At 39.1% G+C, this 14,101-nt stretch overlaps 1 protein-coding gene across 1 annotated transcript in view; it reads right to left on the reverse strand.

Moving 5' to 3' along the window:
* MALRD1 (MAM and LDL receptor class A domain containing 1) overlaps positions 1 to 8,261 on the reverse strand; it is an 824,069-nt gene extending 815,808 nt beyond the window's left edge. The window contains exon 1 of the mRNA XM_058681758.1: positions 8,251 to 8,261. The gene's annotated coding sequence lies outside the window, so the exon portion shown is untranslated. The remainder of the gene's footprint in view (positions 1 to 8,250) is intronic.
* Positions 8,262 to 14,101: the final 5,840 nt, after the last annotated feature.

Genomic DNA, 14,101 nt, shown 5'->3' on the forward strand with positions numbered 1-14,101 from the left:
AAAGGACTGAGTTATAAATATGTTTGATTAAAATGGACCCTGGGCAGATTTCTTTCGGTAGTGTCAGTGCCACCAACTCTCAGTCTTTTAAGGGTGGATAATTCAGTTCCTTGCTTGCTTTCTTCCTCTGCTTTGCAGTTTCAGGGTATGAACACCTCTGTCAGAAAATGGGCAAGAACAAGATGTGACACGTATACATACATCCGTGCAAGGTGTATGGCTCCATGTTAAAAGCAGCAACGATGCATTGTTTGGACTTGTTTTTAAAGGACAAAAAGTGGCCAAAATGCTTGGCTGTATCTAATAATAAGCCTAATCTATCTATATAATAATCTAATAATAAGCCTCCGTATGGCAAACGCAAAACAGAATTTTTCATTGGACCACAGAGTGTTCAGATTCATGAATTTCTACACTCACAGACATATTTAGTAAATAAAATTGTTATGAATCACCGCTTAATTTATTCCATCCTTTCTGAGTCCATTTATGAAATTTATATTCTCCATGAGTCAACTTATAAAAACACCTAAGAATTTTGGTTAAACATAGCAGATGGTCTCTTTGAGTCCTGAGCTAACTAATATAAGAATAAAAAACCAAATATATATATATATATATATATATATATATATATATATATATATATATATAAAGAGATCAGGAAAGAAGAGACTGGTGAAAATGAGATTTCAACAAAATTTTGAAAGACAGAAAGTAGATGGAGAAATTGTTCAATGATTTCATAGAGAAGAAGAGGACAGAAAGTTACACATCTCACAGAAATCCTGAGAATTTCAGCCATTGGAGACACTGACACCATGGAAAGCAGAGTTGAGTTGCAGGAATAAAAATTAGGACTTTATTAAAGCTGGTATACAAATCGTAGCCTCTCAGGTCTCTCCTTAACCCAGCAGAGTCAGGCCACTGCCCTAAAGTCAGTCCTTTTCCTTTCCCTTCGTTACAGGGAAAACTGAAGTCTGACCTCAAAGAAATTCTAAACTTTCCATATGCAGTTTACTTGCATCATTCATAAATGAGAATAGAGCAAAGGAACACTAATATTTCAAGAAGGCTCAGTGCTAGATAGCCTCCATTTGCCTCTTCAGAACCACCCCGCTATCACAAACACTCAAATATGACTCAGGAAGCCAAGCCCTACAGACTGTATCATCCAGGCTCCCCAGTCCTGCCTCCGGTGTGAATTAGGTGAATGGGAGGCACCAGCCACAAATCACGGGTGAAGGAACAATGGATTTCTCCCCCTCCTGGGCCACAGGTTAGCAGTAGCAACATTCCCTTATCAAACAATATATTATTTATTCAACAATCTAATAATGACTTTTTTTAATATGAAATTTATTGTCGAATTGGTTTCCATACAACACCCAGTGCTCATCCCAACAGGTGCCCTCCTCAATGCCCATCACCCTCTTTCCCCTCCCTCCCACCCCCCCCATCAACCCTCAGTTTATTCTCAGTTTTTAAGAGTCTCTTATGGTTTGCCTCCCTCCCTCTCTTTTCCTTTCCTTTTCCCTTCCACTCCTCCATGGTCTTCTGTTAAGTTCTCAGGATCCACATAAGAGTGAAAACATATGGTATCTGTCTTTCTCTGTATGACCCAGCAATAGCACTGCTAGGGATTTACCCAAGGGATACAGGAGTGCTGATGCATAGGAGCGCTTGTACCCCAAAGTTTATAGCAGCACTTTCAACAATAGCCAAATTATGGAAAGAGCCTAAATGTCCATTAACTGATGAATGGATAAAGAAATTGTGGTTTATATACACAATGGAATACTACTTGGCAATGAGAAAGAATGAAATAATGGCCTTTTGTAGCAACGTGGATGGAACTGGAGAGTGTGATGCTAAATGACATTTTTTTTAAGTTGCTACTTTCAGGCAACCCTCTTCTCCAGCGACAACTATGATTAGTGATCTCTCCAGGTTCCAACAATTTCTCCCTCCCCTGCCCTTTAGGCCTCAGGGAAGTAACAGCTCTTTGCAGCTGCTAACCTCTGCTTTTCACCCTTTCTTGTTGTTAATCCTTAGCCCTACAAACAGACCTCGCTTGAGTGTGCCAACTGTTACCTACCAGAATCCTATCAATACAGCCTCTGACTTGAAAGTGACTGAACAAGTCAAACAAGGAGAAACATCTTTTAAGAATTAGCTGGTAACATAGGAACAGAAAATATAAAAAAAAAATAACATCAGAGAGTTAATGATGGTATTAAGATAATAGATTTAATAAACAATAATAAGAACATAATGCTAGAGGAAAGAAACCATCAGAGAACCAAAACACTCTCTTGGAAATTAAAAATTTACGTAACTGAGACAAATACATAAGATAAAAGATAGAACAAAGAAAATCTACCAGAAAATAGATCAAGAACTACCAAAACGGGAAAACGGGAGAGAAAATATATAAAAATTTGAGCATTAATCCAGGACATAGAATATCCCACAGATAGGTGTTCCAGAAAGAATGAAGAGAGAAAACAGAAGGAACAAATTATCAAGAAAATAATTTTAGAAATCAGGGAATCTGTGTGAGGGATCGACAAGAATTATTTGTACTATTTTTGCAACTTTTTTATAATGTTAAAATTATTTCAAAATGAAAAGTTTATTTATATAGTATATGTACACACATATATAACATACATAAAATTTTATTTGGCTATCTACATTGAATTAAGAAAAAACATGCAATATACAAAGAATCAAAATGTCCCTGGACTTCTCAAAGGCCATGAGGATGTGAAAGTAATAAAGCAATAATGTAAGCTTGGCATTTTAATATTAAGTGCATATATTAATTTGATAAAAATAAAAGTAATTGAAAAATAAGATAAAAATACAATGACCAAATACTCCTTATATGTCCTATCATTAATAGTAAGATCTAGTTAGATCTGCATTATTTGGATATCTATATCCAAAGATAAGCTGAACTAACTTCAAGAAGCTTCTTGGTGAAATAAATAACCTGTGGCATGGAAATAATGATGTACCTTAAAATCACCTCGATAAAAGCTCATCTGTTCATACCTTATTTGATTTTCCAGAATAGTCATAATTTCAAATATTTTATCCTACTGTCTTGATAAATATGCTTATGCTTGCCAGATAACGTCCTAATTTTCTGATTGAAAACTATTGTTACTCTACCTTTAACCTATCACTAATGTGATTTAGACACATCAAAGAACTTAATGCTGTGCTATCACAAACCTTTTACACAAGATACAGAAAAATCTATTGCCTACGTCTTCAGTGTGATAAAGGTCACCTTCAGACAAAACAATCATCGCGCTGTTTTAGCCTTGGCATTTAAAGAATTACAGCTACGGTTCTAGAAATATAGATCCATTTCGAAATCACCTGCCACAGTTTGCTTAACCTTTTCAGATAGCTAAATCATAAGGTGTGTTGCAAGTAAAGTGAAGAGCTTTAAAAGAAAATACATAAGTGGTTGATCATGAGGCAAGAGGAAAAAAGAAGCATCCGTGCTTTCATATCCACCTTCTCACTGAGTTCTCTTTTTTAGATATTTTTATTGAGTTTTAAATTTAATTCCGTGTTGTTTACAGTGTTACATTAGTTTCAAGTGTACAACACAGAGGTTCCACAATTCTTTACATCACTCAGTATTCATCATAATAAGTGTGCTCTTAATCCCCTTCACCTATTTCACCCATTCCCCCACCTACCTCCCCTCTGGCAACCATCAGTTTGTTCTCTTGTAGTTAAGAGTCCGTTTCTTGGTTTGTCTCTCTCTCTTTTTTTCCTTTGTTCATTTACTTTGTTCCTTAAATTCCACACATGAATGAAATCATATAGTATTTGTCTTCCTCTGACCAACTTATTTCACTTAGCCTCATTTTCTCTAGCTCCATCCATGTCATTGGAAATGGCAAGATTTCATTCTTTTGTTACGGCTGAGTAATATTCCAGTGTGTGTGTGTGTGTGTGTGTGTGTGTGTGTGTGTGTGTGACATCTTCTTTGTCCATTCATCTATCAATGGACACTTGGACTGCTTCCATAATTTGGCTATTGCAAATAATGCTGCAATAAAAATAGGCATGCATATATCCCTTTGAATTAGTTTTTTTGTTTGTTGTTTTTTTGTGGGGTTTTTTTGGTAAATACCAACTAGTGTGATTACCGGATGATAGGGTAGCTCTATTTCTACCTTTTTGAGGAACCTCCACACTCTTTTCACAGTGGCTGCACCAGTTTGCATTCCCACCGAAAGTGCAAGTATCCCCTTTCTCCACACCCTTCCCAACACCTGTTGTTTCTTGTGTTGTTGGTTTAAGTCATTCTGACAGGTGTGAGGTGATATCTCATTTTGATTTTGATTTGCATTTCCCTGATGATGAGTGATGTTGAGCATCTTTTCATACATCTGTTGGCCATCGATCTTTCTGAATTTGTTGAGACTTGTTTTGTGGGCTAATATGTGATCTCTTCTGGATAATGTTGCATGTGCACTTGAAAAGAATGTGTATTCTGCTACATGAGGATGGAATGTTCCGAATATATCTATTACATCCATCTGTTCCAGAGTGTCATTTAAAGCCACTGTCTTCATGTTGGTTCTCTGTTTGGATAATCTGTCCATTGATGTAAGTGGAGTATTAAAGTCCCTTATTATTATTATATTATTATTGATTAGTTTCTTTATGCTTGTTGTTGGATGTTTTCTGTATTCCGGTACTTTCTTATTGGGGATATAAATATTTACAATTGCTGTATCTTCTTGTTGGATTGTCCCCTTTATTATTATATAGTGCCCTTATTTGTCTCATTACAATCTTTGTTTTAAAGTCTATTTTGTCCAATAAAAGTATTGCTACTTCAGCTTTCATTTGACATCCATTTACATTCAAAATAATTATTAACAGATGTACATATATTGCCATGTTGTCACTTGCTCTGTGGATGTTGCTATAGATTTCCTCTAATTCTTCTTCTCTTGCTCTCTTTCATGGTTTCCTGGCTTTCTTTAGTGATATACTTGGATTCTTTTCTCCTTATTCTTTGCATATCTATCACTTGTTTTTGATTTGCAGTTACCATTAGATTTGCATATAACATCTTCTGCATATAGCAGATATATTAAGTAGATGGTTGCTTACATTTGAACCAATTCTTTATTCCTCCCCACCCCCCAACACACATTTTAGGTATATGGTGTCATATTTTACAGGCTTTTATTTTGTGAATCTCTTTACTGATTTTTACAGATATACTTATTTTTACTTTTTATCATTCCTAATTTTCATACTCTCATTTATAGTCTTTCCTTTCTACTCAGTGTCCCCTTTAATATTTCTTAGGGCTGGTTTAGTGATCATGAATTCCTTTAGTTTTTATTTGTTCGAGAAACTCTTTACCTCTCCTTCTATTCTGAATGATAGCCTTGCTGCATAGAGTATTCCTGAATGAAGATTCTTCCCTTTCAGCACTTTGAATATATTATGCCATTCCCTCCTAGCCTATAAAGTTTCTGCTGAAATATTCGCTGATAGCCTTATGGGGCTTCCCCTTGCATGTAACTGTCCTCTTTTCCCTTGCTACTTCTGTTTTTTTTTCTTTATCACTATGTTTTGCCATTTTAATTACCATGTGTCTTGCCAAGGCCCTCCTTGGGTTGATTTTATGGGAAGATCTCTGTGCCTTTTGTATCTGGATATCTGTTTCCTTCCCTAGATTAGGGAGCTTTTAACCTATTATTACTTCAAATAAAATTTCTGCCCCATTTTTTCTCTCTTCTTCTTCTGGGATCCCTATAATGCAAATGTTATTTTACTTGATGAAGTCACTGAGTTCCCTAAGTCTATTCTCAATTTGCATTTTTTTTTTCTATCTCACCTGCTCAGCTTGATTACTTTCTATTATTCTGTCTTCCAGGTCATTATTTATTCCTCTGCTTCCTCTAGCCTACTATTTATTCCATCAAGTGTATTTTTAATTTCATTTATTGTGTTCTTCATCTCTTGTTGTTTCTTTTTTATCTCTTTGTTAAGGATCTCACTGATGTCCTCCACTCTTTTCTCAAGACCAGTAAGTATCTTTATGATCATTATTTTAAATTCTTTATCAGGCATATAACTTAAATCTGTTTCACTTAGGTCTCTTGCTGTGGTATTGTCCTGTCCTTTCATTTGGGACACATTCCTCTGTATCCTCATTTTGTCTACCTCCCTGTGTCTGTTGCTGTACGTTAGGCAAGTCAGCTACATCTCCTGCTCTTGAAGGTAATGGCCTTATGAAGAAGAATTCCTGTAATGCCCTATAGTGCAGTTTTCCCTGTTCCCCAAAACCTGGCACTTCAGGGAATGTCTCCAATGTATTTTGCCTATGTTCTGTTGTGTCCTGGCCACTTATCCCTTCAGTCCAATCATCTACAGAGGCTCTCTTTGCCTGTTGTGGGCAGTGTTTGGTCCCCAGCCAGGTGGGGTGCATTTTAACAAGATGCATGTTGGTCTGCTTGCAAAATGAGACCTATGGTTGCCACCACCAGGCACCCCATGATTCATATTTTCTTAATCCAAAAGCTTTTATCCAATTGTTCAAAATGTTTGTTGAGCCACTACTATGCACCAGATACTGTTTCTGGATGTTGGGATATGGCACTGGATAAGAAAATGCCTTTGGTTTCACAAGTTTACACTCTATTAGGAGGAGATAGATAAGAAAATATGCAATTAAATGGGCAATTTCATGTGGTAACAAATCCTTAAAGCACACACACACACACACACACACACACACACACACACACACACACATCTTCATCCATTCATCAGTCTATGGACACATAGGCTCTTTCCATAATTTGGCACCTGGGTGGCTCAGTTGACTGACTTCGGCTCAGGTCATGATCTCATAGCTTGTGGTTTCAAGCCCTATATTGAGCTCTGTGCTGACAGCTCAGAGCCTGGAGCCTGCTTTGGATTCTGTCTCCCTCTCTCTCTGTCCCTCCCCTGATCACACTCTGTCTCTCTCTCTCTCTCTCAAAATAAATAAACATGATAATAAAAAAAATTTTTTAAAGAAAGTACGAATCAGATACAGAGAATTCAGTGGTTTCATGGAGAAGTAGGCATCTATGTAGAATCTTAATAGTATCGGTGGGGGTCACCACAAGGAGAATAATATTCTGTCCAGCAAGCCAGCCTCCACAATTTTGGTAGCTGTCACCATACAACATTAAAATTTATCTTGATCTTGACATATTGGTGTGAGACCTTTATATCTCACCCAGCAATTATTTACAAGGGACAATACCATCCCCTTAGGGCATATTTTTTTGTTTTATTTTGTTTTGGCTGTGGGGAACTTTTTGACAAACATATACAATGAACAGTACCTGCACAGTTTTGCTGGCCTGAGACTGAGAAACCTAAATATCCTGAAATGTACTGGGCAATCTCTCACCATGAAGAATTACCCTGAAAAAAAACGAAAACAAAAACACCAATATTGCTTCTCTTAGAGACATTGCAGGGCTAAGCTTCATAGCTTCATTGGCGCTGTGACTAGGAACCAGAGAATTCGAATGCTCTCTTTATGAACAACTATACCTGCTTACTCTCTGGCAAGAGAATTCTCTTCCTCTGCCGATATGTCTACCCTTAGCCGAGAAACATTTCCTGGACTGCTTCTTCCAAGAATTCCTTACTTCTAATTCAGATAAACCTCCTTATATCTCATGCCTTAAATGATCAACATTTTAGTAAATATCTGACAAATGATTTTTTTCCCACAGGCTCTAGTCTCAAAAGGAGTTGAACTAACAGCATTATAGGTCTTGAACAAAATTTTTAAAAACAATGTTTTAAGATGATGATTCACTCATTCATGCAACAAATATTCCTTAGTGATTTCTACATACTAGGTGCTCCTGTGATAATAGAGCAATTAAGAGGGATCTGGGGAAGATGGCGGCGTAGGAGGACGCTGGGCTCACCGCGCATCCTGCCGATCACTTAGATTCCACCTACACCTGCCTAAAGAACCCAGAAAACCGCCAGAGGATTAGCAGAACGGAGTCTTCGGAGCCAAGCGCAGACGAGAGGCCCACGGAAGAGGGGAGGAAGGGCGGCGAGGCGGTGCGCGCCCCACGGACTGGCGGGAGGGAGCCGGGGCGGAGGGGCGGCTCGCCGGCCAAGCGGAGCCCCCGAGTCGGGCTGGCAAAAGCGGAGGGGCCGGACGGACTGTGTTCCGACAGCGAGCGGGACTTAACAACTGGAAGGTTATAAGTTAACAGCTCTGCTCGGAGAGCGGGAAGGCTGGAGGACACAGGGAGGGAGAGTTGTTGAGCCCCGGGCGACAGAGCTCAGCTTGGTGGGGAACAAAGGCGCTCGCCAGCGCCATCTCCCTCGCCCATCCCCCAGCCAAAATCCCAAAGGGAACCAGTTCCTGCCAGGGAACTTGCTCGCTCCGCGCAAACACCCAACGCTGTGCTTCTGCGGAACCAAACCTCCGGCAGCGGATCTGACTCCTGCCCGCTGCCACAGGGCCCCTCCTGAAGTGGATCACCTAAGGAGAAGCGAGCTAAGCCTGCTCCTCCTGCCCCCATGCACCTTGCCTACCCACCCCAGCTAATACACCAGATCCCCAGCACCACAAGCCTGGCAGGGTGCAAGTAGCCCAGACGGGCCACGCCACCCCACAGTGAATCCCGCCCCTAGGAGAGGGGAAGAGAAGGCACACACCAGTCTGACTGTGGCCCCGCCCACCAACTCCAGTTATACACCACAGCACAGGGGAAGTGCCCTGCGGGTCCTCACCACTCCAGGGACTATCTAAAATGACCAAACGGAAGAATTCCCCTCAGAAGAATCTCCAGGAAATAACAACAGCTAATGAACTGATCAAAAAGGATTTAAATACTATAACAGAAAGTGAATTTAGAATAATAGTCATAAAATTAATGGCTGGGCTTGAAAACAGTATACAGGACAGCAGAGAATCTCTTGCCATAGAGATCAAGGGACTAAGGAACAGTCACGAGGAGCTGAAAAGCGCTTTAAACGAAATGCAAAACAAAATGGAAACGACGACAGCTCAGATTGAAGAGGCAGAGGAGAGAATAGGTGAACTAGAAGATAAAGTTATGGAAAAAGAGGAAGCTGAGAGAAAGAGAGATAAAAAAATCCAGGAGTATGAGGGGAAAATTAGAGAACTAAGTGATACACTAAAAAGAAATAATATACGCATAATTGGTATCCCAGAGGAGGAAGAGAGAGGGAAAGGTGCTGAAGGGGTACTTGAAGAAATTATAGCTGAGAACTTCCCTGAACTGGGGAAGGAAAAAGGCATTGAAATCCAAGAGGCACAGAGAACTCCCTTCAGACGTAACTTGAATCGATCTTCTGCACGACATATCATAGTGAAATACAAGGATAAAGAGAAAATTCTGAAAGCAGCAAGGGATAAACGTGCCCTCACATATAAAGGGAGACCTATAAGACTCGTGACTGATCTCTCCTTTGAAACTTGGCAGGCCAGAAAGGATTGGCACAATATCTTCAGTGTGCTAAACAGAAAAAATATGCAGCCGAGAATCCTTTATCCAGCAAATCTGTCATTTAGAATAGAAGGAGAGATAAAGGTCTTCCCAAACAAACAAAAACTGAAGGAATTTGTCACCACGAAACCAGCCCTACAAGAGATCCTAAGGGGGATCCTGTGAGACAAAGTACCAGAGACATCGCTACAAGCATAAAACATACAGACATCACAATGACTCTAAACCCGTATCTTTCTATAATAACACTGAATGTAAATGGATTAAATGCGCCAACCAAAAGACATAGGCTATCAGAATGGATAAAAAAACAAGACCCATCTATTTGCTGTCTACAAGAGACTCATTTTAGACCTGAGGACACCTTTAGATTGAGAGTGAGGGGATGGAGAACTATTTATCATGCTACTAGAAGCCAAAAGAAAGCTGGAGTAGCCATACTTATATCAGACAAACTAGACTTTAAATTAAAGGCTGTAACAAGAGATGAAGAAGGGCATTATATAATAATTACAGGGTCTATCCACCAGGAAGAGCTAACAATTATAAATGTCTATGCACCGAATACCGGAGCCCCCAAATATATAAAACAATTACTCATAAACATAAGCAACCTTATTGATAAGAATGTGATAATTGCAGGGGACTTTAACACTCCACTTACAGAAATGGATAGATCATCTACAGTCAATAAAGAAACAAGGGCCCTGAATGATACATTGGATCAGATGGACTTGACAGATATATTTAGAACTCTGCATCCCAAAACAACAGAATATACTTTCTTCTCGAGTGCACATGGAACATTCTCCAAGATAGATCATATACTGGGTCACAAAACAGCCCTTCATAAGTTCATAAGAATTGAAATTATACCATGCATACTTTCAGACCACAATGCTATGAAGCTTGAAATCAACCACAGGAAAAAGTCTGGAAAACCTACAAAACCATGGAGGTTAAAGAACACCTTACTAAAGAATGAGTGGGTCAACGAGGCAATTAGAGAAGAAATTAAAAAATATATGGAAAGAAACGAAAATGAAAATACAACAATCCAAACGCTTTGGGATGCAGCAAAGGCAGTCCTGAGAGCAAAATACATTGCAATCCAGGCCTATCTTAAGAAACAAGAAAAATCCCAAATACAAAATCTAACAGCACACCTAAAGCAAATAGAAGCAGAACAGCAAAGGCAGCCTAAACCCAGCAGAAGAAGAGAAATAATAAAGATCAGAGCAGAAATAAACAATATAGAATCTAAAAAAACGGTAGAGCAGATCAACGAAACCAAGAGTTGGTTTTTTGAAAAAATAAACAAAATTGACAAACCTCTAGCCAGGCTTCTCAAAAAGAAAAGGGAGATGACCCAAATAGATAAAATCATGAATGAAAATGGAGTTATTACAACCAATCCCTCAGAGATACAAACAATTATCAGGGAATACTATGAAAAATTATATGCCAACAAATTGGACAACCTGGAAGAAATGGACAAATTCCTAAACACCCACACGCTTCCAAAACTCAATCAGGAGGAAATAGAAAGCTTGAACAGACCCATAACCAGCGAAGAAATGGAATCGGTTATCAAAAATCTCCCAACAAATAAGAGTCCAGGACCAGATGGCTTCCCAGGGGAGTTCTACCAGACGTTTAAAGCAGAGATAATACCTATCCTTCTCAAGCTATTCCAAGAAATAGAAAGGGAAGGAAAACTTCCAGACTCATTCTATGAGGCCAGTATTACTTTGATTCCTAAACCAGACAGAGACCCAGTAAAAAAAGAGAACTACAGGCCAATATCCCTGATGAATATGGATGCAAAAATTCTCAATAAGATACTAGCAAATCGAATTCAACAGCATATAAAAAGAATTATTCACCATGATCAAGTGGGATTCATTCCTGGGATGCAGGGCTGGTTCAACATTCGCAAATCAATCAACGTGATACATCACATTAAAAAAAAAAAAAAAAGAGAAGAACCATATGATCCTGTCAATCGATGCAGAAAAGGCCTTTGACAAAATCCAGCACCCTTTCTTAATAAAAACCCTTGAGAAAGTCGGGATAGAAGGAACATACTTAAAGATCATAAAAGCCATTTATGAAAAGTCCACAGCTAACATCATCCTCAACGGGGAAAAACTGAGAGCTTTTTCCCTGAGATCAGGAACACGACAGGGATGCTCACTCTCACCGCTGTTGTTTAACATAGTGTTGGAAGTTCTAGCATCAGCAATCAGGCAACAAAAGGAAATCAAAGGCATCAACATTGGCAAAGATGAAGTCAAGCTTTTGCTTTTTGCAGATGACATGATATTATACATGGAAAATCCGATAGACTCCACCAAAAGTCTGCTAGAACTGATACATGTATTCAGCAAAGTTGCAGGATACAAAATCAATGTACAGAAATCAGTTGCATACTTATACACTAACAATGAAGCAACAGAAAGACAAATAAAGAAAGTGATCCCGTTCACAATTGCACCAAGAAGCATAAAATACCTAGGAATAAATCTAACCAAAGATGTAAAAGATCTGTATGCTGAAAACTATAGAAAGCTTATGAAGGTAATTGAAGAAGATATAAAGAAATGGAAAGACATTCCCTGCTCATGGATTGGAAGAATAAATATTGTCAAAATGTCAATACTACCCAAAGCTATCTACACATTCAATGCAATCCCAATCAAAATTGCACCAGCATTCTTCTCGAAACTAGAACAAGCAATCCTAAAATTCATATGGAACCACAAAAGGCCCCGAATAGCCAAAGTAATTTTGAAGAAGACCAAAGCAGGAGGCATCACAATCCCAGACTTTAGCCTCTACTACAAAGCCGTCATCATCAAGACAGCATGGTATTGGCACAAAAACAGACACATAGACCAATGGAATAGAATAGAAACCCCAGAACTAGACCCACAAACATATGGCCAACTCATCTTTGACAAAGCAGGAAAGAACATCCAATGGAAAAAAGGCAGTCTCTTTAACAAATGGTGCTGGGAGAGCTGGACAGCAACATGCAGAAGGTTGAAACTAGACCACTTTCTCACACCATTCACAAAAATAAACTCAAAATGGATAAAGGACCTGAATGTGAAACAGGAAACCATCAAAACCCTAGAGGAGAAAGCAGGAAAAGACCTCTCTGACCTCAGCCGTAGCAATCTCTTATTCGGCACATCCCCAAAGGCAAGGGAATTAAAAGCAAAAATGAATTATGGGACCTTATGAAGATAAAAAGCTTCTGTACAGCAAAGGAAACAACCAACAAAACTAAAAGGCAACCAACGGAATGGGAAAAGATATTTGCAAATGACATATCGGACAAAGGGCTAGTATCCAAAATCTATAAAGAGCTCACCAAACTCCACACCTGAAAAACAAATAACCCAGTGAAGAAATGGGCAGAAAACATGAATAGACACTTCTCTAAAGAAGACATCCGGATGGCCAACAGGCACATGAAAAGATGTTCAACGTCGCTCCTCATCAGGGAAATACAAATCAAAACCACACTCAGATATCACCTCACGCCAGTCAGAGTGGCCAAAATGAACAAATCAGGAGACTATAGATGCTGGAGAGGATGTGGAGACACGGGAACCCTCTTGCACTGTTGGTGGGAATGCAAATTGGTGCAGCCGCTCTGGAAAACAGTGTGGAGGTTCCTCAGAAAATTAAAAATAGACCTACCTTATGACCCAGCAATAGCACTGCTAGGAATTTACCCAAGGGATACAGGAGTACTGATGCATAGGGGCACTTGTACCCCAAAGTTTATAGCAGCACTTTCAACAATAGCCAAATTATGGAAAGAGCCTAAATGTCCATCAACTGATGAATGGATAAAGAAATTGTGGTTTATATACACAATGGAATACTACGTGGCAATGAGAAAGAATGAAATATGGCCTTTTGTAGCAACGTGGATGGATGGAACTGGAGAGTGTGATGCTAAGTGAAATAAGCCATACAGAGAAAGACAGATACCATATGTTTTCACTCTTATGTGGATCCTGAGAAACTTAACAGGAACCCATGGGGGAGGGGAAGGAAAAAAAAAAGAGGTTAGAGTGGGAGAGAGCCAAAGCATAAGAGACTGTTAAAAACTGAGAACAAACTGAGGGTTGATGGGGGTGGGAGGGAGGGGAGGGTGGGTGGTGGGTATTGAGGAGGGCACCTTTTGGGATGAGCACGGGGTGTTGTATGGAAACCAATTTGACAATAAATTTCATATATTGAAAAAAAAATAGAGCAATTAACATCAGAAACATTGCTACTGTCATGGAGGTCCCATTGTAGCAGAGGAAGATTAAAAAATAAATAAAATAGCAAATAAGCAATAAATAAAAGATAAAGCATAACAGGTGGTCATAAGTGCTCTAAAGGAAGAGTGGACAGAGAGGGAAAACAGCAAGTAAGAAGGGCTGGTAATAGAATTTTAATAGAGTGATGAAGGACCCAGCAAGGAGGTGACATTTGAGGCAAGCCTGGGAAAAAAGAAAGAAACAGTCTTGAGAGACAATAGG

This window comes from Neofelis nebulosa, chromosome 8, assembly GCF_028018385.1.
Source record: "Neofelis nebulosa isolate mNeoNeb1 chromosome 8, mNeoNeb1.pri, whole genome shotgun sequence".
Taxonomy (NCBI): domain Eukaryota; kingdom Metazoa; phylum Chordata; class Mammalia; order Carnivora; family Felidae; genus Neofelis; species Neofelis nebulosa.